The sequence below is a fragment of the Elgaria multicarinata genome, chromosome 9, assembly GCF_023053635.1.
Source record: "Elgaria multicarinata webbii isolate HBS135686 ecotype San Diego chromosome 9, rElgMul1.1.pri, whole genome shotgun sequence".
Taxonomy (NCBI): Eukaryota; Metazoa; Chordata; class Lepidosauria; order Squamata; family Anguidae; genus Elgaria; species Elgaria multicarinata.
In genome coordinates this window covers 31,035,665-31,060,785 of record NC_086179.1, presented here as the reverse complement: position 1 = coordinate 31,060,785, position 25,121 = coordinate 31,035,665, and the positions used below count along the sequence as shown (strand labels likewise).

The 25,121-nt window shown below is 40.7% G+C and overlaps 1 protein-coding gene across 2 annotated transcripts in view; it reads left to right on the top strand.

The window, feature by feature from the left end:
• The window catches only part of LARGE1 (LARGE xylosyl- and glucuronyltransferase 1), a 397,052-nt gene that overhangs the window by 154,762 nt on the left and 217,169 nt on the right, over window positions 1-25,121 (top strand). The window lies entirely within an intron of this gene.

Sequence of the window (25,121 nt, the reverse complement as noted above, 5' to 3'; positions counted from 1 at the left end):
GTTGTGAAGCTCAGTCCCGGCATGATAGCACTTGGTGGGACTGGACTTCACAGATATTGTCTAATAAATTTAAAAGTACTAAAAACAAACCGTAATATAAATGAACAAACCTCTTCTTCTTCTTACTGCTTTGGTGTGCCTTGCCTAACATTCTGCTGTTCTGTGCTTTCAGAAGCAAGCTGTTAATAACTTTATATCACTGCTATTGATCTAACTGTTTTCTGAAAACTCCAAATAGCAGCCAATAAACAATTAAATTATTAAGAAGAATTGATCATCCAACTGGATATGTGAATTTCATTATCTAGAATGTATCTGATCAAGCAGAATTTCACTAAAGCAACAAACTGAAAGCTAGATTATTAATGGAGAAGGCCAGGCTTTTAAAGTTGCGAACAGCTACAAATAAAGCATCCATCTTAATAATGATAATAAAAAAAGTTGGCGATTTAAATGGGTAAGTTAAACGAGGCACATTTATTGCTGTTAAATTGCTCCTTTGCTCTCTAGTGAATTTCACAGTCCTGCATTCAGAAATTTTGAAGTCTGGAGGCTTACTGTATGTTTTAAATAGCTGTCACAGTAACAGTTTGTAGCTTTTTAAAGGGGCTCTAAATCAAGCATCAGACCGATGCAGGTGTACTGGGCAGCCAAGGCTTCCCACTCCATGAACAACCCAAAGCAAGCTTTGAGCTTGTATTCTCGCCTTACCTCTTTTTTGCCCACAAAGAGGAGAATGGAAGCGTCTGCTTACATTTTTAAACAAGCTACACTCCCCTGTTACATATGAAACAAAGCTTTATTCCACTATTAAAGTAGTATGAAAGCGGTATAAAAAGGCAGGAGCCACACTACTGCTTTATAGCGGTACTGAAGTGCACTGACAACTGTTGGGGGCCATTGACACATACCATATACTGTTTTCATACCACTTTCATAGTGTTTTATCCTGCTTGGTGTAGTTGTGTCATGGGCCCTAACAGTTGTCAGTGCACTTCAGTACCACTATAAAGCAGTAGTGTAGATCCTGCAGTGTACTTGAATACTGCTATAAAGCAGTAGTGTGGCTCCTGCCTTTTTAATACCGTTTTCATACTACTTTCATAATGGAATATCCTGCTTGGTATAGATGAGCCCCACATCTCATTAATGTAGCCACGGTGTCTGTTGGTTGTTACATGTAGTAAGGCTAAATGTGTGTGTGTGTGTGAGAGAGAGAGAGAGAGAGAGAGAAGATCTTTCATCTCCAAAGCAATATAAAGAGTTCATGGTACGATTTTGAGGTACCCAAGGATTGAGTGTGGTGTAACATGTTTGCTCAGTGGATGAGAACATATTCAATCTCTCATGATTGTTTATCATTCCTGCAGATATGTCCATATATCTTGCATTCTGGTTTTTTAAATGGTATTTTTGGTGGGTATTTTTCTGTGGAGGAAAAATAATATATTGGCATTGGTTCATGTGCCTTTTCATATTGCCCTGGCATAAATGTTGAATAAGAGATTCTCTCTCTCTCTCTCTCTCTCTCTCTGTGAAATACTATCTAGAAGCTACAATGATTTACAGTCATTAAGAATGAGTAGTACTCGTGCACATCTGCAAACACTTACTAATGCTAAAGAAGAGTGGTGTGTGTTTCTATAATATCAGTTGAATTACCATAATGGATATTGGGGGTGCGGGGGGGGGGGGAGAGAAGAGACTAACAAATGTGTTATTCTAACTTTTACTCTATGAACAGGACAAAAATTCTTACTATATGTGATGAATAATGTTGAATGTGAAATTTTAGCAAGCCCCAAAAGATGGAAAGCAGATTTGGAGTAATCATGTGGTTTTGTGTGTAATTGCAATTTATATAAATCTTACCCAAGGCTGTTCCTGCCAAGCAATATGGTCGAGTTGCTTGGCAGGGACAGCATTAGCAGGGGGATTATAGGATGCAGAGTGTTTTGCATGGTCACCCACACCTCCAGTATAGTGCCCTCTATGAGTTGCCATGCTTTGTTTGGGTGCCAGACTCAGACGTGTGTACTGTTGCCATGCCAAAATATGTATAAATGACTTAGGAACTGGGGTGGGTGGGAATGTACCCCAAACTCAACTTTAAACTACCCAGAATAATATACCCAAACTTCAGGGAGAATAACCTCTGTTAGATGCCACAGCTTCACATTTGGCCCAGCTCTTTATTGGGGAGCAAGACACTGTCAAGAATCATGGCCCCATAGTAATAATATCCAACATACTCAAAACTGGATAAGAAACTGGAGGGCGTGCAAGAGTACACTGCATAGTAAGATGTGAGCCATCATGAATTACAGTATACACCCAAACCCCCAGAGGTGTAGCCTTGACCAGGGCAGGATCTACACTACTGCTTATAATAATTTATAATGGTTATGACAACTGTTCAGGCCCAGGACACATTACATATACTGTTTTCAAAACATTTTTAAAGTGTTATGCTTGGTGTAGATTGGGCTCAGATGTCATGGCATTGTGTCCAGTCAAACTCTTTGTTTAGACGGAAAAACACTTTCAAGGATGCCAGTGTTACTGAACTGTACTTTTAAAAAAATGATGTGTGCACTGCTGTGTGCACTCTCCAAATTAAGCTTTGTGCTACTCCAAATCATATTCCCAATCCTCAGGGAGAATAGCCTCTTCAAGACACCACAACATTTTATCTGGCCCAGTGCTTCATTGAGGCACAAGACACCGTCAAGCATGGTACCCCCATGCCAATACCCAATGTATGAAGAAATGAATATAGAACTGTAGGTCACATCCCTCAATAAGGTTTAGGCCATCCCAAATCATATACCCAAGCCTCCAATGGAGTGTCCTGTATGAGCTGACATACCATCACATATATCACTGTTCTTCATTTGGGCACAAGACACTAGAGTCCTAGGGTACAAACTGAAACCATCACAGCACTTGATAGAGTCTGATTTAAACAAATGCAGCATCCTCCCACTTTCCATATTTAGATTGTTATGAAATGTAGACTCCACGGCTTGAACATCAGCCACTCCCCACCCCACACAAATACTTCTCTCTCTCTCTCTGTCTCTCTCTCTCTCTCTCTCTCTCTCTCTCTCTCTCTCTCTCTCTCTTTTTTTTTTGCTTTGTTTACCATCTAGCCTGAGTTCTGGAGTAGTTGAAAGTTTGTACACTCTTTTGTGAACTTGAGTTTGCCTAATAAAGATATTGTCCTATTTTTTTAATGAGCCACTTGTATGTATATTTATTTAAAGATATGTTACAGGATTTCATATAAATTGTGAATGTGCACACTTCTTATTTTGTGTGTTTTGTTTATGTACATTCAATTTAAATTTGTCATCTAAGTCTGTTAGGTTCTTACAATAGCCATTGGGAACCGTTTCTCGATGTAGATTATATTCATTTATATGTGAAAAGTATAAAATTAAAACTAATTTCCTTCCAAACAAGAGTAGATATGCATGTCCATGGTAACTGATGCTTTTAACTCACATTGCAAGATTTGGTAAAAATAAAATAAAAAATTGGTAAAATAGTAATAATAATAGTGCTAACACTAGTGTTGATGAAGGAGGCAAAGGTAGGTTATGTGTTATTGCAAATAAAATTGAGACTTCAACTATTATAGAATTCGATTAGTTAAACAGATTTAACAGGCAGTATTCTTTTTAAACATTACTTGTATATTATGAGCGCTTAGTTGGATACTTCTTAAAGGTATAGTGGAAAGTGTTGATAGCGAAGTCATTTTTTAAAATCTTTCATTGATATTTATTTCAAATATGCTAAATTGAAAGTTGCGCAGTTTGGTAGATGTTTTGACATTTGTAACCATGTCTTACTGCTGTGATTAAATAATTAAATAAAACCTCTCTTCTTTGGTATTTGACTGTGTAGTCCCTATTCATCAAAGTCATTAAAAGTTTAGAATGTGAAGAAATGGAAATTGTAGGAGTGGGTAGAAGCAAGCTCTTCTGAGAGTGCTTTGTTTTAATATGACCTTTGAAAAGCGTTCTAAAATAGTTGGATATAGAAAGCAGATTTCAGAATGAGACTGTCATTTGGGTTGTTTTTTGTACAAATGATCAGTCCTCTCTCCTGTGTTCTAATATAAGGTTGAGTTTAATCTAGAATCACATTGCCGAGAGAATGCTAATAGAAAACATAATGAAAGGATAGAAAGAAAAGTTGAGGGAAAGTCTATAATAGCAATGGCCATTTTGTTCACAACCCACTGGACAGTTCTGTATTGAAGGAATTAAAATTAAAAAATCAGTTATGCTATATCACTTGGACATTTAATGAACAGTATTAATGGTTCACATACACCATAAAACGCTACAGAAATTGAAAGCTATGCTATAGAACTTTATATATAGCTTATAGTTGTGAAAGTTAGACTGCAACCTCATGCTCTCAGTAGATTGCACATACTTGTTTGGGAATAACTCATTGGATTTAGTAAGATTTGTTTCCGAGTAAACATGCATTAGATTGCAAGAATTGGAATCACCCCCTCCATTTGTTAACAGTGTGTAGGACAAAAGGAAAATATCAAAGGATATTTGTAACATCCTCCCAGTTCAGAAAAAGCACACTATGTCCCTGTACAGAAGAATCTGCCTTCCTTTTTAATATAGGCATAATTTCTGATATGGTGGATGTTTCCAGATGGAGGGCTCCTAGCACTACTAATTAGAAGGCATTGTGCAGCTATTTCATCTTTCTGGCCTTAATTGATTTTCTGCAATAAGAAAAATGATGGAAGAGGCAGTGGGAAAACATAGGAGGATTATGAGTGGAAGACGTCATCGTCTAGACCAGTGGTTCCTAAAGTGGGCGGTATTGCCCCCTTGGGGGCGGTGGGATTGCATAGGGGGGCGTTAAGAGGCAAAGGGACGGCAGGGGGGTGCTGGCAGGGGGCGCTAACAGGCAAAGGGGCGGCAGGGGGGCGCTCGAGGTGGTCTCTCCAGAAGGTCCTAAAACCCAGGGACCGAGCAGGAAAGAGCGGCAAATTCAGCTGCTCTCCCCACACCACTGCTGCTCAGGAAGGCCTTTCTCACTCACGCAGCCGCTCTCTCCTCCTATCTCAAGCCCATAGCGGCCCCACCAGAAGTAGGGGGTGGGGGAAGCGCCCACAGGAGGCAGCAGAGCAGGAAACAGTGGCAAATCCAGCTGCTCTGCCCACTCTTCTCCTGCCTAGGAGGGCCCAGGGCTTCTTTCCTGCTGGAGCCACCACCGCCAGCTCGCTCGCTTGCTCCCTCGGCCAGAGCTGCTCCCTCCTACAAGCTGCCCCGGCAGACCTCTTGCAATAGTTGCTGCCCAAGGTGGGAGCAGCAGCCATGTGGCGGAGAGGAAGGAGCATGTGGAGGACAGCGGGCGGCAGAGCAGCTGCCAAGAACAGCAGTCAGCCGGTAGGCTGGGTGGGGAGCAGGACTACTTGTGCTGCTGCAAGGTATCACCAAGCTCCCTTCCCCATCAGGAGTTGCAGATTGGGGCCATCTCCCCTCTGAGCTGCTGCCCTCCTGTCGTAATCAGCCCGGCAGCTATTATGAGGCTTGGGGAGAGGGTGGGTTGGAGAGAGAGAGAGAGAGAGAGAGAGAGAGAGACTCTGTGTGTCTGTGTGTGTGCTCCCACCCCCCAAAAAATCTGGACTACAACAGGATTGGGAGAGAAAAGAAAAGGGGGAGGGAGAGAGAATTGCAATTCCCCAAGTCCTCCCTGGCTAAAGAAGATTCAGCAGCACCTTTTTCCAGAATGCTTGCTGAAACAATTCCTATCTGCCCTTGCTTATTTCAGGATGTCCAAATCCCTTTTTTCAAGCGTTCTTTTGGTAAACATGGTATGTGTGTATCTTGTGTCACCATAAAAACAGAGCTGCAGCACAATCCTAAGTATGTCTACTCAGAAGTAAGCCCCACTGAGATCAATAGAACTTACTCTGAGGTAAATGTGCATAGGATTCAGTCTGAAAATGAAGAGAGGGTGAAGAAACGACAGGAGAAAATGAATTGTAGAAATAGAATAGCAAGGTAACTGTGGGATATTTAACCATATTTAATAAGTACAGTAAAATTAGTGCCCCTCTACTTCAGTCCCAGCCAGATTTTCCATAGGAAAACTGTACTAGGTGGCAGATAATTATTTTAAAATTTTAATTAAAATATATTATCCTTTCCTATAACAAAATGGTGCTTGCTCCTAAGTAAGTGTGTTCCACTGAAGAAGGAAATCCTATTTGATTCCTGTATTCATGCTAGTGTGACATGATAAGTTAAAGGCACAATTTTATGCATGTTTAGACAGAAAAAAGTCCTTCAACTCCTAGAATCCCCTCTAAATGGGAAGCACCCACCCGAGGCTTGCCGAGGGAGGGAGGGAAAAGAGAGTGAATGCCTCTGTTTGCAGCCAGCATGGCAGGGCACAACAATTGGATTTTGAATAAAGTATTCAATTAATGGTTACTGTTTTGAATTTTATTGTTATTATCTTCCTTGGTGGATCGTTGAAAACCACTATTCTGAATAATGATTTTTATAGTGTAGGGTAGGGGGGCTCTGGGCATGAGTTTGTGGAACCAAGGGGGCGGTGACCTGAAAAAGTTTGGGAACCACTGGTCTAGACTCCCAATAAAATTTCAGGAATGAGGCAGGCTGATAGTATAAGAACATAAGAAGAGCCATCCTGGATCAGACCAAGGGTCCATCTAGTCCATCGTTCTATTCACACAGTGTCCAACTAGCTGTCGACTGAGAACCCACAAATGCAACAGCTCCCCCCACCCACTGTCCCATGTTCCTCAGCAACTGGTGTACATAGACATACTGTCTCTTATCCTGGAAGTAGCACATAACCATCAGGATTAGTAGCCATTGATAGCCTTCTCCTCCATGAATTTATCTAACCCTCTTATAAAGCCATCCAAATTGGTGGCCATCCCAACATCTTGTGATAGTAAATTCCATAGTTTAATTATGTGCTTTGTGAAGAAGTACTTCTTTTATCTGTCCCAAATCTCCCACCAATCAGCTTTCATGGGATGACTCTGGGTTCTGATATTATGAGAGAGGGAGAAAAATGACTAATTTTATACACCTCTCTAAAACATTATCCAGAAGCACCTGGTGTGGTGCTTTTCCCATTAAAATATTACTAGTTTTCCTGCTCATATTTTTAAAATCCTAGGCCTAGAAAGTGGAGAAAAATAACTAAGGTGAAGGGCAGTATCTCAGTGGTGGAGCACTGTTGACTAGCAATGATAGAAGTTATTGGGTAAGGCTGGTGTAAACACTTTTGAGCAGCTTCCTTTTTTCCTTACTCTTGTGCATACAATGTAAATATGTGAAAAGGCCAATATTTTGACAAGGTTTTTGAATGTGTGATGTGCAGGGATTTATTGATTTATTTGCTGGAATGCAGATTTCACTTGTTAAAACTACATACTCTTTACTCTTGAGTCTTGATTTCCTTTTCCTGTCCATTTCTATAATAAATGAGAACTCTGTGAATAACATGTTGTTTTCCTTTTGTTTGCCACATAAGAAACACTATTAGTTTGTGATGTAGCACCAGGGAGCCGACCACATGCTGACCTATCACTGCACAGTGTCGTGTTACATTTCTGATGCTACATAAAAATGATTTGGAACACCATGCTGTACGCATGTACAATTTGGGAAAGGTGAAGCTCATTGCTGATTCCATAGAAGTCAATGAGTTCTGCCATAGGTTTCAACAGGAATAAGATTTGACTTGGAACATGCCATCTTTCCTTTGTAAGAAAAACAGATCAATAACTTGCCTGTGTTTTGACTATGGTCATTAATCTCTAAAGTTAAGAATGAATGTGTAGATTCATATGTAATTCAGCATTTGCAGGTACAACAAGGAGGGTGAAGGTGGTTTCATTTATTTGTCTTATTTTAACATCTTTAAATACAAATCCTTGTTAAAAATTGAGTGTTAACAAAATTAACATACTTGCTTCAAGCCCCCAGAAGGTTACCTATGTTGACTGTTTCAACAAAGGCAAGGATGAGTCTCTTTAGACAGGAAAAAAGTCCTACAACTCCCAGCATGCCTTAGTCAGCCATGCTGTCTAAACATGTATAGAATTATGCTTTTATTTTATCTTAAAGGCTAATCAATTTATTATCATAGAATCATAGAGTTGGGAGAGGCCTATAAGGCCATCGAGTCCAACCCCCTGCTCAATGCAGAAATCCACCTTAAAGCATCCTGGACAGATGGCTATCCAGCTGCCTCTTGAATACCTCTACTGTAGTGTGGTGGAGCCCACTACCTCCCAATGTTCCATTGGTTCCATTGTCATACTGCTCTAACAGTCAGGAAGTTTTTCCTGATGTCCAGCCGGAATCTGGCTTCCTCTAACTGGAGCCCATCATTCCATGTCCTGCACTCTGGGATGATCAAGAAGAGATCGTGGCCCTCCTCTGTGTGACAATGCAATAAATAAATAAATGCAATAAATAAAACTTTTCAAGTACTTGAAGAGTGCTCTTGCACTCTAGCCCACAAAATGTTATGCCATAATAAATTGGTTGGTCTTTAAGGTGCTACAAGACTCTTTGTTTTTGATTAGGTCCATGGTAATAATGCACTTTATTTAAAGATTATTTGCGGCCGGGGTGGGTGGGGTGGATTTCACATTGGAACAATATGTTTCAGTTAAATTGTCAGTCTTACATTTTGTTTTCACTAGATCCCTGTTGCAAGAGTTTTTCCAACCTCACAATCCAGAGTTGCAAAGAAGGAACAGTATCAATGCTTAGCCAGATAGGCTTGTATCATGCCAATATCATTTGTTTAACTTGGAAAGTGTACATATGTTCATTATTTGGCTTTCCTATGTTTCCTGAAACACACGTATACAAGCCTTGCTTTTTGAAGAGTTTACTACAATTTGCAGCTATACTAATGCTCTTCTCATCAAACTACAGCTGCTTGGGGCAGAAGGAATCATACATAGAAATGAAATATTGGATACTACCTTTTGCTCCTAGCGGGGGGGGGGGGGAACCTTTGCATCTGCCTTAACCAAAACTTGAGTGGTAAATTTCCAATACAAAATCACAAACTTGTGACAATGGAAGCCATTAATTCAGTTGATCTGATTTACATTTCAGGTAGCTTGTAAATGACATTAATTTCTCCATACCCTTTAAAAAAGTATCTTACCAGCCTTTTTGATTTGAATTGCAAAAACACAGAGCAACAAGCTCTGTTTGCATCACAGCAGCAAAATGATTTTCTCTTCCTTGTTCTGAGGCTGTTTGCTGCATCTGCTAGAAGACGATCTGTTATGGCATTTTTTTTTTCTTCCTGGGAGAGAAAAGGAGCTCATTCATGAGTTGCTTGTCTCCCCTCACAAGTGAAGATAAATGTCATAACAGAGATCAGCCATCATGCATTCTGAATATGCTGTTATTTTGCATCTCCTTCTCTCTGTTCTGTAGGACTGAAGTGGCTTTAATAGCAGGTGCAGTGAATGAAAAATCCTGGGATGGCAAGAGGAGAAGAGAATGCTCCAAGCCCTAGGAATCTATTAATAGCTTGTTTACTGCTGTGTTGCCACTGGAATAACACAGGTGTACATTAACTAAACAAATGTTTCCCATACCCAGTATGCCTTACACATGTGCAATGCATTAAAAGGAGAAAGGTTACATTGTTTTAGAGATCCAACCTATTTCTGAGGACCACTATGGGTTTTACATTATTAGCAGAAATAGCAGATGAGACAGTAACTCACTCTTCTGTTTACCTGCTGATAATGTTCATCCAAATCAGTGGCACATGGTTATTGCCTGTGGATAACTCTGTGCTCCAGAGTTCTTTTCAAGTAATGTCCGAAAGAGATCCAAATGACAGTGATTGGACATAATATCATTAACAGGTGAGCTGAAGCATATTCTCATATCTGTAATCCCAGCTAGGAACCAGGTATGTGTGTGTGTGTGTGTGTGTGTGTGTGTGTAGTGTGATTCCATGCAAGCACAGGAATCCACAGAATGTATCATCTGCTCAGCTACTTTAAGATTTCAACTCTTTCTTTTAAATACAATGTTTCTAGCAACAAATATCCAGAACATTGGGACATAGAAATCTGCCTTATGCTGAATCAGACCGTTGGTCCATCTAGCTCAGTATTGCCAACATAGACTGGCAGTGGCTCTCCAGGGTTTCAGGTCACAAAGGAGAGAAACACATTCTCAGGATGCAAAATAGATTTATTCACAAGAAGCCTGATGTGTTTCGGCCTGTCCTTTAAGAACAGGCCGAAAGGCGTCAGGCTTCTTATCAACAAATCTGTTTTGCCTCCTGGAAACATGTTTCTTTTCATTGTGACCTGCTTTGGATGCTCATCTCCTTCTGGTTCCCTAGAGTTTCAGACAGGATTTTCTCCAGCCCTTCCAGAAGATGCTGGCATTTGAAGCTGGGATCTTCTGCATGCAAAGCAAGTGCTCCGAATTACAGTGGTGTGAAATTCTAGGACGCAGAGAGGTGGCTGAATAAGATATCCAGTGTTAAAAGGTGGGGTGTTCAGTGTTGTGCCACTACCCCTTGACTAGCATAATCAGAGTAAAATATGCAGGACAATAAAAATGGCAATATAAATTAATTTCAAACTAGGAAAGACAAGCCACTGGCTCTAAGGACTGCTCCTTGAGTGGGTATTATTATTATTATTATTATTATTATTATTATTATTATTATTATTATTATTATTATATTTATTTGTATCCTGCCTTTTGCCCAATACTGGGCCTCAAGGCAGCCTTACAAAATTTAAAACATATACATTTTAAACTTATGAAAAGAAATGTACAAAAAATTTTTTTAAAAAATTATCTTTGTTTCCCCATTTTTCCAGACTGGAAATGGCAAGGAGTTGCTTTCCTACCCCATCTCCCTTCTCTGAGGAGGCAGGGGCTTCTGGTAGTGGGGAAGGGGGAGCTCACAGGAGGTCTTCACAGATTAGGTGAGGAGCCCTGACAGGCCAAATTCAGCTCACACGTTGGAGGTTCCCCTTTCCTGAATAGACATATCTTCATGTTTGTGTTACTTTCTTGGATCCTACCCAGAGTGATTGCCTCACAAGATATTTCTCCTCTTTTAGAACCATTAAACCAAAGTTCTCAACCTGTTCTGCTCCTTTTCTGTCACCTTGAATTTCCTTAGTGCAGTAGCAATTCAAAATAATATGTGATTTAGCTCAACTCAAGCTAGGTTTGGATATTTCTGGAGTGACTGAACAAAATCAGAGTACTTTGGTATACTAGTGTTATGGGTTTCAAAGATGTTCCTACTCCTACTGCCACTTGGTTACCTCTCAGTTATGCTGTCTCTGATAATGCAACATAAGTACTGCCATATGTTGGATTCACAGTGTTAGCCTATAAACTGAAGCTACTGTTACCTTACTATCAAATACAGGTGAATTATTATTATTATTATTATTATTATTATTATTATTATTATTATTATTAAAGAGTGTTCCAATACAAAGTTTATCCATATTATGAGCTCCTCTCAAAAGGAGGCAACTTTTGGGTATTGCCAAAACATACAGTTGAAAGAAGCATTAGGTGTATTACACCTCCAACATTTGGAAGGCAATAGTGCAATAAGAGCCTCATTTGGAAGCCCATTGTCTGGTTCTCCAGAGGACAGAGTTACATAAGCTACAGGAAGCTTGGTTTTGGTTGGACATTAGGATGAACGTCTTGATGTTAAGTGCAGTTCGAAAATGGAACTTACTATGGGGGTTGGGAGATTTCCCTCACTTTAGATCTTCAAATAGGGGCTGGACAGCCACCTGGATTTATAGCACTGAGTAGGGGAGTTGGACTATGACACCCCCTTAAATTCTATGATTTGTTGATTCTATACATTGTAACTGTTGGGATTATAGCGGTATTAAGGTAGAAGCATGTTTATCTAGATGTATTGTTCTGCATTTGAAAACATTTTAGTATTTTTTTGAGGTTTGAAAAAAACCACAAATCTGACTAACACGGTATGTGTGCCTTCTCTAAGAATATTTTCTAATAAATTACATGCTTTGATTCTGAAGTATAAATGAACAGAAGCGTTTCTGCAGCTGCACACACGTTTGTGTGTATGTGGGGGTGGCTGTGTTTGCTGAATGATTTAACATCATCTTTCCTTTTTGTACTGAATGGGAAATGCAAAGCACACCCTGTCACCTTTGTCCCCCAAAACTGAAACGCTGCACAATCAGAACATAAATTGCAGTCTCCATAGTAGTGTCAGCAGGGGAAAGAGTCCTTTACATAGGCAAATACTGCTCAAAAGTTTAACTCAATAATTAGCAGCTGGAGTCTTCTGCTGATGAGCAGCTGAGATTATTCATCAGCAGGAGAATTTGAATTAACCACATCTGGGTGCTGAGTTAGCCTTTTTTCCCTTCATTGATATTTACTGTGCATAGTAAATATACAATGCATAGTAATTTCAATGTATCTGTGGCATGCTTTTGTGAATTTAACAAATCTTATCTCTTTTCACTGTTCTGGCGACTGAGGTTCAACTTGTGTTTCAGTGGGCTTCTCTGGAATAAAGGGAAATTGTGTTCACTTACCGGCACTTTGCTTCCTGCTTCTCTTGCACAATTGTAATTAGCAGAATTACATGGGAGGAGAGGGGCGACCACATGGTCTGTAATTGAAAATTTCCCCTCCTCTTGGTGCTCACAGTGTTGAATGGAACAACATACTCTAGTGGGTGTTTTGTAGTGCAACTTTTGGCTGCACTTGGTAGGAATTGGGTTATCCAAGGTTTTGGGGAAGCACTGGGAGACGTTCAGGAGTTTCACACCATCATGTTGTACACCATCAAAATGTTGTAAACCGCCCAGAGAGCTTCGGCTGTGGGGCGGTATATAAATGTAATTAAATAAATAAATAAATAAATATCATCAGAATGACCCACAAACTTCCATGAGTGGCCAGTCAAGAGTGTGCTATAAATCACTCATTTAAAGAAGCCCAGTCTGTCAGTCATCGCAGCAGAAGGGAGTGTTCACAACTCTATAAGGAAAAAAAGCCTGTAGGTGTACCACAACTCCAGCTTTGCTCAGGCTTACTTTTTAGCATTTTTAGCATTGATATGGACGGAAAGTGATGAAGTTTCAGGGTTAGGAATTCCATGGTTAAGAATGTGAAGCCCTGATCCAAGGTTAAACTCTCATTCATTCTGCTAAATACGGGAGCTCCCAACTAGGTAGTCAACATTCCATGGCCACAGAGCATGCTTAGACCCAATTGGGCTGCTTCTCTTCCTGAAAAAAAATAGAGTTCTGCAAATCTTGGGGTTCCTTTAAACCTGCTAATACCTTTTTTTAATGTATGGCTGGTGCCTTTTTGGCTATGTGAGGAGTGACACTTGTAGAATTGAGTTTCCTATCAGTACTGATGATAATGTCAAGATAACCTGAACTTTTGCAAACATGAGGACATTTGTGGCTACCACTACAAATCCCAACCCAAGGCTAGTTCAAATGGGTAAGGAGGTGAAAGTCATATTTCTGCATTTTTACTACTGATATGCCCTCATTTTGAACTTCTTGAACTCTAGTTCTTTACTTCCTGTGAGACCTCTTGCTTAGTAGCATGCACACCTTATGTAGCATCACAGTCTAGATATGATAGACCTCATGTCCTGAGTTACAACTGACAAATACAAGAACACCATGTTTCCACAGTATTTCAGTAATCAATGTTTCTTGGAATGTGTTGTGTACCAAATTTCAGATTTCCGTCTACTGTGGAAGGTTCCTAATAATTTTAATCTCACTGTGGGTCAGTCAGTGTATTGTAATCCAAGTGAATACAACAAAAATACATTTCTGTACTATTATTATTATTATTATTATTATTATTATTATTATTATTATATCCCACCTTTTTCCCAGTATTGGGACTCAAGGGGGTTTACAAGATTAAAACAAGTACAATTAAAACATATAAATTACAAAAGTTAAAATAGAATTAAACCTACAGTAAAACCTACAGTTCCAAGGATTCTAAAAGCACATAAAGAAGAAACTGCTGAACTCTGACAGGGCAACTTCCTTCTCGAGTAAAAATTGTATTGAAATAATTCTTAGTCTCAGTGCCCTATGTGTAAGTGTATAGTTGTTATGAAGATAAATATTTACTGTAAAGCATTTTACACTTTAAAGCATGCTGTAGAAACCATTAACCATGGAACCCATTTCCTTTGCAATGTAATGTGGACCACAGGTTCTCCTTGGGTTCCTCCAGGAACAGGGCTTGGCCACCTTGGAGGAATCCCTGCTGTTACCTCCGAGTTGAGATCAGAAATGACAGCAGGGATAAAAGTGGGTAATAGTAGATTCAAATGGCATTGGCATGAGCAGCCACACTTGCTAGTCCTGGCCAGGTGGCGTTGCATGACGGTGGCACACAGTACCCCTGTTGTGACAATACACACAGCACAAAGCCTGGGATATCTGTTGGGAGACCATTACTGCCAAAAGCGGCCCTTCCAAGAAATTCCTGACATGTATGGGTGATAACTTTCTCCTACAGAAAGTGGAGGAAGGAACTAGAGGATCGGCAATCCTTGACTTGTTATTGACCAATAGGGATGACTTAGTGGATAAAGTGACAGTTACGGGAACTCTGGGGGAAAGTGACCACGTCATACAAAAGTCGAGCGTAGCCATACATGTACTCTGGATTTTAGGAAAGCTGATTTTAATAAACTCAGAACTATAATAAGTAAGGTCCCATGGCAAGTGAGCCTAATGAGAAAAGGAGTGCAGGATGGGTGGGAGTATTTAAAAAAGGAAATTTTAAAGGCACAGTTACAAACAATTCCAACCAGGAGAAAAGATAGAAGACAACAGAGGAAACCAATGTGGCTCCACAAAAAGCTTAGAGATGACCTGAAAACAAAAAAAGATACATATAGGAAGTGGAAGGAAGACCAGGCTACAAAAGAAGAGTACAGAAGTGCTGAAATGGCATCAGGAAGGCTAAAGCTGTGAATGAGCTGAGATTAGCGAGGGATGCTAAAAGCAATAAAAAGGCTTTCTTCAGATACGTGAGTAGTAAAAGACAGAGGAAAGAATGGTGGTTCAACTGCTTAATGAGGATGGCAAATTGATAACAGACGACAAAGAAAAGGCTGAAGTGCTCAATTCCTACTTTGCCTCGGTCTTCTCCCAAAAGCGGGTCTATGACCCCCCTGGAAAAAGTGAAGCAGAAGTTGAGGGGGCAGGATTGCAGTTTGAGATTGATAAACAAATGGTCAAAGAACACCTAATTTCCTTGAATGAGTTCAAATCTCCAGGGCCCGCTGAACTGCATCCAAGAGTAATGAAGGAGCTAGCAGAAGAACTCTCAGAACCTTTGTCTATTATCTTGCATATAAATCATGGATGACGGGTGAGGTGCCGGACGACTGGAGGAGGGCTAATGTTGTCCCTATCTTCAAAAAGGGCAAAAAGGAGGAACCTGGGAACTACAGACCAGTCAGTCTGACATCCATCCCTGGGAAAATTCTGGAGCAGATTATAAAGAAGTCAATCTGTAAACACCTTGAAGTCAATGCAGTGATTACTAGAAGCCAACATGGATTTGTCAGGAACAAATCTTGTCAGACTAATTTGATCTCATTTTTTGATAGGATAACCTCCCTTGTGGACTGTGGAAGTGCTGTGGATGTCATATATCTTGACTTCAGCAAAGCTTTTGACAAAGTACCACATGGCATTCTGATTAACAAACTAGCTAAAAGTGGGCTAGATGGAACAACTATTAGGTGGTTTCACAGTTGGCTACAGAATCGGACTCAAAGAGTACTTATCAATGGAACCTTCTCAAACTGGGGAGAGGCAATGAGTGGGGTACCACCGGGCTCAGTCCTGGGCCCAGTGCTCTTCAACATTTTTATTAATGATTTGGACGAGGAGGTGCAGGGAATGCTGATCAAATTTGCAGATGACACAAAATTGGGTGGAATAGCTAATACCCTGGAAGACAGAAACAAACTTCAAAGTGATCTTGATAGGTTGGAATGCTGGGCTGAAAACAACAGAATTAAATTTAATAGGGATAAATGCCAAGTTCTACATTTAGGGAATAGAAACCAAATGCACAGTTACAAGATGGGGGACACTTGGCTCAGCAATACTACAAACGAGAAAGATCTTAGAATTGTTGTAGATCGCAAGCTGAATATGAGCCAACAGTGCGATATTGCTGCAAGAAAGGCAAATGCTATTTTGGGCTGCATTAATAGAAGTATAGCTTCCAAATCATGTGAGGTACTGGTTCCTCTCTATTCGGCCCTGGTTAGGCCTCATCTAGAGTATTGCGTCCAGTTCTGGGCTCCACAATTCAAGAAGGACGCAGACAAGCTGGAGCGTGTTCAGAAGAGGGCAACCAGGATGATCAGAGGTCTAGAAACAAAGCCCTATGAAGAGAGACTGAAAGAACTGGGCATGTTTAGCCTGGAGAAGAGAAGATTGAGGGGAGACATGATAGCAGTCTTCAAATACTTAAAAGGTTGTCACACAGAGGAGGGCCAGGATCTCTTCTCGATCCTCCCAGAGTGCAGGACACGGAATAACGGGCTCAAGTTAAAGGAAGCCAGATTCCGGCTGGACATCAGGAAAAACTTCCTGACTGTTAGAGCAGTGCGACAATGGAATCAGCTACCTAGGGAGGTTGTGGGCTCTCCCACACTAGAGGCATTCAAGAGGCAGCTGGACAAGCATCTGTCAGGGATGCTTTAGGGTGGATTCCTGCATTGAGCAGGGGGTTGGACTAGATGGCCTTGTAGGCCCTTTCCAACTCTGCTATTCTATGATTCTATGATTCTATGACTTGTCCCGGCACCAGGAAGAGTAACTGTTCCTCCCAGCACTTTCCAAGAGTCCCTTTCTCTGTGCTGGGGGCAGGGCAGTGTCGTCAGTGGCTGTGTAGCATTATACGAAGTTCAAGAGGACAGGTCTATACCCGAAAGAATTTACCATCTGAAATTTGTGAAAGGGAAACAACAAAGGTAAAAGAAGAGAGGGGAGGGGAGGGGGTAAACGGGGAAGCAATATGCAGTTGTTTCTGTTCCATGTGCTTAGGCTTAATTCCAGGTTGAGTTATAATAGGGCATGGGATCTAGGGAGTGGTACCAAAGGCTTCATGAAAAAGATGAGCTTTAAAGAGGGATTTGAACGAAGTAAGAGAGTTGGCATCATGCAGGTGTTCCTGGAGGCAGTTCAAAGCATATGGGGGCAGGACGGAAGAAAAGTTGGAGTCTTTTGAGGGTACAGAACAACTATGGATGATAGATGGGGCTGGAACTGGAGGAATGAAGTTCTTGGACCCGGATGCATTTGGATATTAAGAGCAGGGAGAGAGTTCTAATTTTACCTTCTAATGTTATGTCTCTTTCCCCCACAGATCCCATACCACTGTTATCTGAGTCCTAGCAAGTTGGGAAAAATGTATTTGCAGCAGTGGGGCTTTGAGAAAATAACAATTCATCAAGAGCGCAGATGGTTGATTTAGAACCTAATAGGTATTAACACACTATTTTCCCCAAGCTTCGCTTCTGATATTGATAATGTGTTATCTTTGCCAAGCCTCCCCTCTTGATAACATGTTATCTTTGTCAAGCCAAGCCCCTGATAAAATCTCATTTTTCACTCAGTGCTTAGCCTGATAAAATGTTATTTGCTTTTTGGCTCCAGTCTCAGCAAAGAAAAAAAAAAGGACTGTGGGGAAAATGTTTCTTTTAAAGAGTTCTCTTTCTGGTGGAGATGCACATTTATCCCTAGGTCATAAAAGGTGTGTTAAGATAGAAAGATCAGGGCCAAAAGTAAAAAAAAAGATGATAGTTGCATGGAAGACAGAGAAAGTAATAGGGCATTTAACTACTTTTTACTACTCCATTTTCATTTATAAAGAAGTGGATGCATCTTTAAATGTACAAAGCAAACGTATTTATTTATTTATTACATTTCTATACCGCCCAATAGCCAGAGCTCTCTGGGCGGTTCACGTAGTATCGCACAGAGTATACAATCTTTTTATAAAATAATGTTATCATTTTTCAAGGTTCAATTACATTTTCAGAGGTACACAGGTCTCTCTGTAGGTCAGGGTTAGGCAACCTGGGGCTGTCCAGATATTTTGGGCTACAACTTTCATAAGTCCCACCAGTCTGGGCAATGGTAAGGTATTATGGGAATTGTAGTCCAAGTCATCTAGAGTGCAGCAGGTTGCCTGCTCCTGCTTTAGCCAGGCAAATAAGCCACTCATTCATTCATTCATTCATTCATTCATTCATTGGAGCTGTGTTTTAAAATTCTACATGATTGTATCATGATTTAAATATTTGCACTTTTGCCTTCTTTCCCTTCATCATTCAATAGATTTTTATTCAATTCAGTATTTCTGTTTTCACCATTCTGCATTTTATGTAAGTACCTTGCAGTATATAGATAATGGTTGAAATCTGGTGGTGCTTCCTACGGATGCTACAGCTTCCATTGGCAGAACAGAGAGGGGGCAGTTCCACCTCCCGCTTGCAACCTCTCCATCTGCTCCAGATGGAGGACCCTCGAGATCAGATTTCAAGGACACAAAACAGTTGTAGGGGAGAAGAGGAGAAGGTCAAGGTACAGTTCTGTTGCATGAGCAAAAGTATGCTCACCCAACATTAGATGTCATTGAATGCTTTCAGCAGGACACAAACACAGCTATTCATGATTGAAATTCTGGCCCCTTTGATTGTCAAAACCAGTTTGGGCATTGCTTTCAGTAGGTCGATATTTATAATGCAGTAGCTTTGTGTGTCTGCTTAAGTGACAGCGGTGTTTGCAATCAAATATTACATCACTGACGGGAGAAATACTCTGACTTGTAAGCTGGGTTGAGTTTGGAGAGTGGCTGGAGCAAAATGGTTCACAAGCAATTTACCAGTCCCATAATATATCATGCTTCAAATAAAACCTCTGCTTTCAATAAAACCTCTGTCTCTCTGTGTGTGTGTGTGTGTGTTGCTGTTTTGTTCTTTTCTCCCAAACTAGAGCACTTCCTTAATTGCTTTGCTGAGGTGGGGCTTGACTTTGTAGCAGCCAAAAATAGTCTTTGGTGTGATGTCTGCTGAATGAACGTGCTGCTTTTAACTCCATTTGTAGTGGAGGCAAAGTACCTTCACGCCATTTGACACCTCACTGTGCTGTCAGTGCTTTAGAGATGAGGAGACTTGAACTTGCACACAAAATCCTCTCAAGGTCGTATTCCCTTAAAACTTCCTTCCTTGTATAAGTTTGCAAGTGTTCTCAGAGGTTCACTTCTATTAGAATTAGAGGACGCCTTGTTTACTGTGCAGACATCTGGAGAAAATTGCTCAGCTTCATTCAGCAGTCCTATAGGCTGCTGTCAAAACAGCTCATCAAGCAGCATTCTCTAATTCCAGCTGATGTTATCTTAGAGCAACTTATAAACTTATAGCAGGACACAGGGGTATAAAAATTTGCAGTGGGTGTGGGAATGAAATTCCTGCCTTGTGATTGCTGGACATTAAAACACCAAGTGGTTAGGAAAAACAACCTCATCCCAGCTGCTGACACCCATCCTAGCAGCTTTTAGAACAAGGGATACACAGCAGAAGTGTCAGCCGACAAAATGGAAATAAAATGCCTGTGCGTCTATACAGAGCACTCTTTACCAGCTCAACCAGCCCTTCTGACAGGGGTGGGCAGAAAGTAGATCTAAAGATGGTTTGGACTTCAACTCCCAGCATTCCTAACCATTAGCCATGCTGGCAGAGGCTTGAAACATTCAAACACCATTCACTTACTCTGTTTGATTAGGGTCTTTGTGACTACTTCGCAGCCTGCCACTCTCCACAAGCAGGTCTTTATTCTTGATTGAATGACTCCCAAGTTAGCATGTTTCCTCCTACGCCCTTTAACCGCCTTTCCCTAGTAGCCTCCAAGTATTTTCTACAGTGGGGAGTTCTGTCTATGAGGACTTGTGCTGCTCTGCCAAATTGTGGATTGAGATTTACATATTCAGGTAAAGCAGTGACTATTTTTGGCTCAGCCCTAGTCATGGAAAGCTGAATTTAATTTGCATGCACTGATTGGCTGAGATTAAATTTTATTTGCATGGAAAGGTGGGTGCAAAATTGCCAATTCCATTGTAAGTGGCTAAGTGGCATTTATTTATTTTTAAGAACTCCAGAATAAAGGTAAAGAGTCAGACATTATGATCCAGGCTTAGGAATCATGAGAGACAAAAGGCTTCATCCCACGTACCCGTTTCCCTCAAATTATCCCCATAGCATAAAGCTGTCGTTGTTGTTGTTAGCTAAATCACACCCCGGGCGGCGGCGCTCCTAAGATCCTTTGCATACCAGGAAAAGCGTTTAGGGGGGAGAAATGTAAAAAATCTTTAAAAAATCAACGGATAACCCAATCCAATTCAAATTTTGTATGCTTAAAGCCCTCCTTAATATCTATTACTGTGCCAATTTTGATGTCTTTATCTTTAAAACTTACACAGATGTAAGCATTTGTTTAATTGGTAGTTTAAACATATCAAATCCTCCTCCTGTGCCCCCAGTGGCCACTTGGAGAACAACAAAATATTTGCTCTTATAGGGTAGTAAAATAGGACAGTTCTTTTGGCTAAAAAGCACAATTAAAGCAAGATGCATGGGAGTGCTTCACAGTAAAGGCAGATTATAAACTGGAAAACTTCGGAGTCCTTTGCATGCAATTCGCAGTGATTGCACAGTATAACACTGGTGTGATGAAGCTCAAAGAGAAAGAGAGACTGGGTTCGCACATCATGATAAGCCGTGGAGGTTTATAAGCTAAAAACCAATATAGCTTATCAAGTTGTTTGCAAGTGGTTTTCCCCAACCATAGTAGCTAATTTAGCCCAAAATTGCCACTGTGATAAACCATGGTCTGCAGCTTGGTTTATTTATTATTATTATTATTATTATTATTATTATTATTATTATTATTTATTTATTTATATAGCACCATCAATGTACATGGTGCTGTACACCATCATGGCTTATCGTGTCATCTTGCACTCTACAGTGGCTTGTTGAGTAGTTTAAAGATACCCTAATGAGTCCCTAGGCAAGAGTGGTCAAAACCACTGCTCCCACTCTGCTCCAGACAGCAAATCTGCCTAGCTCTCAGTCATAGATAGCCAAAGAGAAACGTAAATGAAGAAGAAAGAACATCAGAGCAGCAAATTGCCCTATATGTGAAGTTGTGAATGAGTGAAACAGCAATATTTGGTAGTAGCACTATAGCGTTACTGCCAATTAGTGCAAATTAAAAAGGAAAGTGCAACATTGAAAGGAACGGATAGAGGAAGGGGTGCAGGGTTTTGAAGGAGCATCAGGTGCCTCCCTACTAGGGGAAGCTGGGCGTTCGTTTTTTTCCCAATCCTGCAAACTTCCAAGGGTTTATTTATGCCTCCCTTTTTTGGTGCACACGAGGTTTTCACTTGCAATTGCTCAGGGTTTTGCGAGCTTGCCAGGGGAAGCTGTGTATGATCAGAGAGAGGGACATGAAATAGCTGTGACTCGAGGTGGGGAGTGGTATCCGGTGCTAAGAAAGCTGGGACACCATCCCGGCTAAGCAGGAGAAGTATAACGGGAGGAGGGGTGAGGGCAGGGGGGAAAAGTAGCTTCATTCCCCCATCATGTGGGGGAGTAGCTTATAAGCCTCCATGGTGTAAAGTGATGTGTGAATCCAGCCAGAGAGAGAGAGAGAGAAGGAGGAGGGGGTATAGGGAGATTCAGAAATCATGAGATGGGGGATAAAAAACCTAGAAAACGATCGTTTTTAAAAACTGGAAGTACCAGTTCTTTTTTTAAAAAGTGGGGTGATCGGTTCTGTATGTGACCTGTAATTCCATGTTTCCACTCCTGCTATAAATCAAGAAGCACATAACATAGAAAGCCTACTGTTCTTCTGGACTATGAAACTATAGAGAAAGGAGGAGGTTTTTGTAATCCTCTGGGAAATGAGCCTCATACTCTTCAAATAGCACCAGTGTTTTTTCCCTTCCCGATGTGCTTCCAGAGGAGTAAATGAGGGTATTTATAACTTCATCTGAATCACTGCATGGAGATTCCCACTAGCGATAATCAGAAATGCTAGCTGTAAATATTCTTCCTTACAGCAGTGGTAATACAACACTGTTGGAATTTAGTGGTGTATCTCGAGCAGTTCCGCCTTCACTACCCCGATGCATTGCTGTAGTTCTAACAGCTGCTAATAACTGCTTAAATACTTGGTAATAACTGCACGACTGACAGCAGTTAGCAAGTCTGTGATTTTATGCATCTGCTTTCTGATAGTAGATGTATATGAAGCTTTAACTGAATATACTATGAGGGAGCGCACAGCTATTATCAGGGTAGGAGTTACCGGGGGAAACATGCATAGGAGAGAACGTGTGGATTTGTAATATGTGAAAAAAAAATCCCTTCTGTCTGACATTTTTTAATATATATATATTTACTGCATTGCAGTGACAATAGTGAATTGCATGGGTCCCTCTTCTTTCCCCAAACATGCAGATTATTATACCTGAACTCCAAACTTGGTTCAAACTTGGGCAAACCATTTCCGCGATCTTATATAGTATTTTGCCCATAATCTTTTCCTAACCACATTGACTGTTACTGAGAGGCTTCTTGTCGTTAACATAAATAAGAAATTATTGATCACTGGCTAGGAGGCGACAGACAAACCTTTGAAAGGATGGAGATGCCGATTGAGTCCAGGAATAAGAGTTGTTCCTGGGAATGCTGGAAGATGGCTGAACTTTAACTGTAATATGACACAGTGGGACGATAGTTGAGCAGTGCAACCTTTTTCAAAAGAACATGAGTGGGAAGATCTGAGCGTTGTAATGGAACAAAATGTTTTCCAATGCATTGTGAAAAACTTGCTTTTATTTCTGATGTGCAAGTGATCTTGTTATTCCATGAAGAATTCTAGATCCATCACTTTAGTTCTGGGATTTCTAATGTGGTGCCCATAGGGACGAATGTGCCTGCAAACACCTTTCTTGGCAGCTGCCACATTCTCTGCCCCTCCTGATTTTTATTTTATTTCATTATTATTATTATTATTATTATTATTATTATTATTATTATTATTATTAAAATAGGCAGCTGGCATGCTACAAAGTGAAGTGCTGCCTCCAATACCATCTTTATTTGGGTTCCAAAGAATTATTTTGTGTTTTGGATTTCAGACCTGACCTCTGCCTTAGGCAAGTTACTTTTCTTTTAGTCTCACCTGTTTGCCTTCTGGGAAATGGGTGCTTTGCCCACCTGGCAGCTTTTTTTATGAATGGGCAAGTCCCCATGGCGTCCATTTTGTGAAAGTGACCACTGACCCCAAAAGGTTGGGGACCCCTGATATTCAGTTTTAGGAAAAAACTCTTTAATAAGGGGAGTGTGTTTTATATTTCTTTATATTCCTTTCTCAAACATTTGAACTGATGATATTGTCCTATTTACATGCTTTCTCCCTTTCTCTCTCTCTCTCTCCCACACAGAGAGGGAGAGAGGACTTGGATGCCTGTCTCCTTATTTAACAGACTGATTCTTCTTTCTAAGCCCTCATGTGCAATAATACACCTGGAACAGGCCATGAAATTGCCCTCCTCTGGGGCCATTTCATGTAATTACAGATCTCGGCTACAGCTAGTTGTTTATAGGTCCTCTCCTGGGCATTCATAATCATTCCCTTGCATGCTGTATCAGTTATAAAAAAAAAGTGCCTGGAATAGAGCAATCCCCCCCCCCTAAAAAAATTGATCTTAAAACTTTGTAATGATAGCTGAGCATTAAGAAACAAAGAAAAATAGCCGATAAACATTATGTGCAGTTTTGTAAATGAGCCGTCTTTCCTTTACATAGGATTGTAGCAAGAACAGTGCTTAATCGGATGTTGAATTTGAGGTTGTGATTGTCACTCTGGAGTAAGTAGAACTTGAAGGTGATAAACTATTTATCACATAGACAAAATGCTTTTCTGTGAGCTCAGTTGAGTCCTGTGAAAACAAAACATCTACAAGCAGACTCTCGTGTTGCTTTTTCCCAATAGTTGTGTCAATTTAGCTTGTGTTGGAAAAGAAGTAAAATGCAATATATGCAGGCTTGCTTGAGCATCAGTCCTTTCTGCTATGGTTGGTGGTGGTGGTGAAACCCTAATGTGTGTTATCAGGAATAAAGAAGGAACTTCCACAGCCATTGATATATTTGATACCAGTTAAATGGGAATTAACTGTAAGAGTGAGAACATAGAATCATAGAATAGCTGAGTTGGAAGGGGCCTACAAGGCCATCGAGTCCAACCCCCTGCAGTATTTCCCAGCCCTTTTAATTCCACAATGGAGTGAGCTAATGAAGCAGTGGTCAATACCTCCAGCTTCTTGCCTTTGGATTATATAAGCCCCTCATTGGGGATGGGGCTTGGAGGCTGTATGACAATGAGCTCCATCACACCAGCAATTTATTGCACACTGGTATGCGGCTTTGCAGCCTGGTACTCACATGACTTCGTCCACTTCCTGCACTCATTTGGCCTCTTCCCCTCCATGGTTTTTTTTTTTTTTTTTTTTTTGGAGCGGGGAAAGTTCGATCTCTATCTCTAAACATTATGCAGGTGTAAGCATTTTGGTTATCTTGGAGCAAAGGAGGGTACCTGAACACCTTTACAAAAGAAATTAGTTAAAATGATGATTCGTCTGCCCACCCTTTGAAACTAGCAAAACAAAACTTCGCACCTCCTCCCCTGTAAACCTTTCCCAAGGGGCAGGGCAGGACATTTCACTGGCATAGTAGCACTCCAGGTGAAAAGATACATGAGTTGAAAGAGCACAACAACACAGAGACGTGAAAATGCCTAATGCTCAACTCACTAAGGAAACAGAGGGGGAAACCGCGGATGAAAACTGGATAAAAAAAGTAGGTGTGATGGAGCCCAATGATGAGCTGTAAGTTTGTAAAATGCTCTTGTTTCACAAAACTCCCAT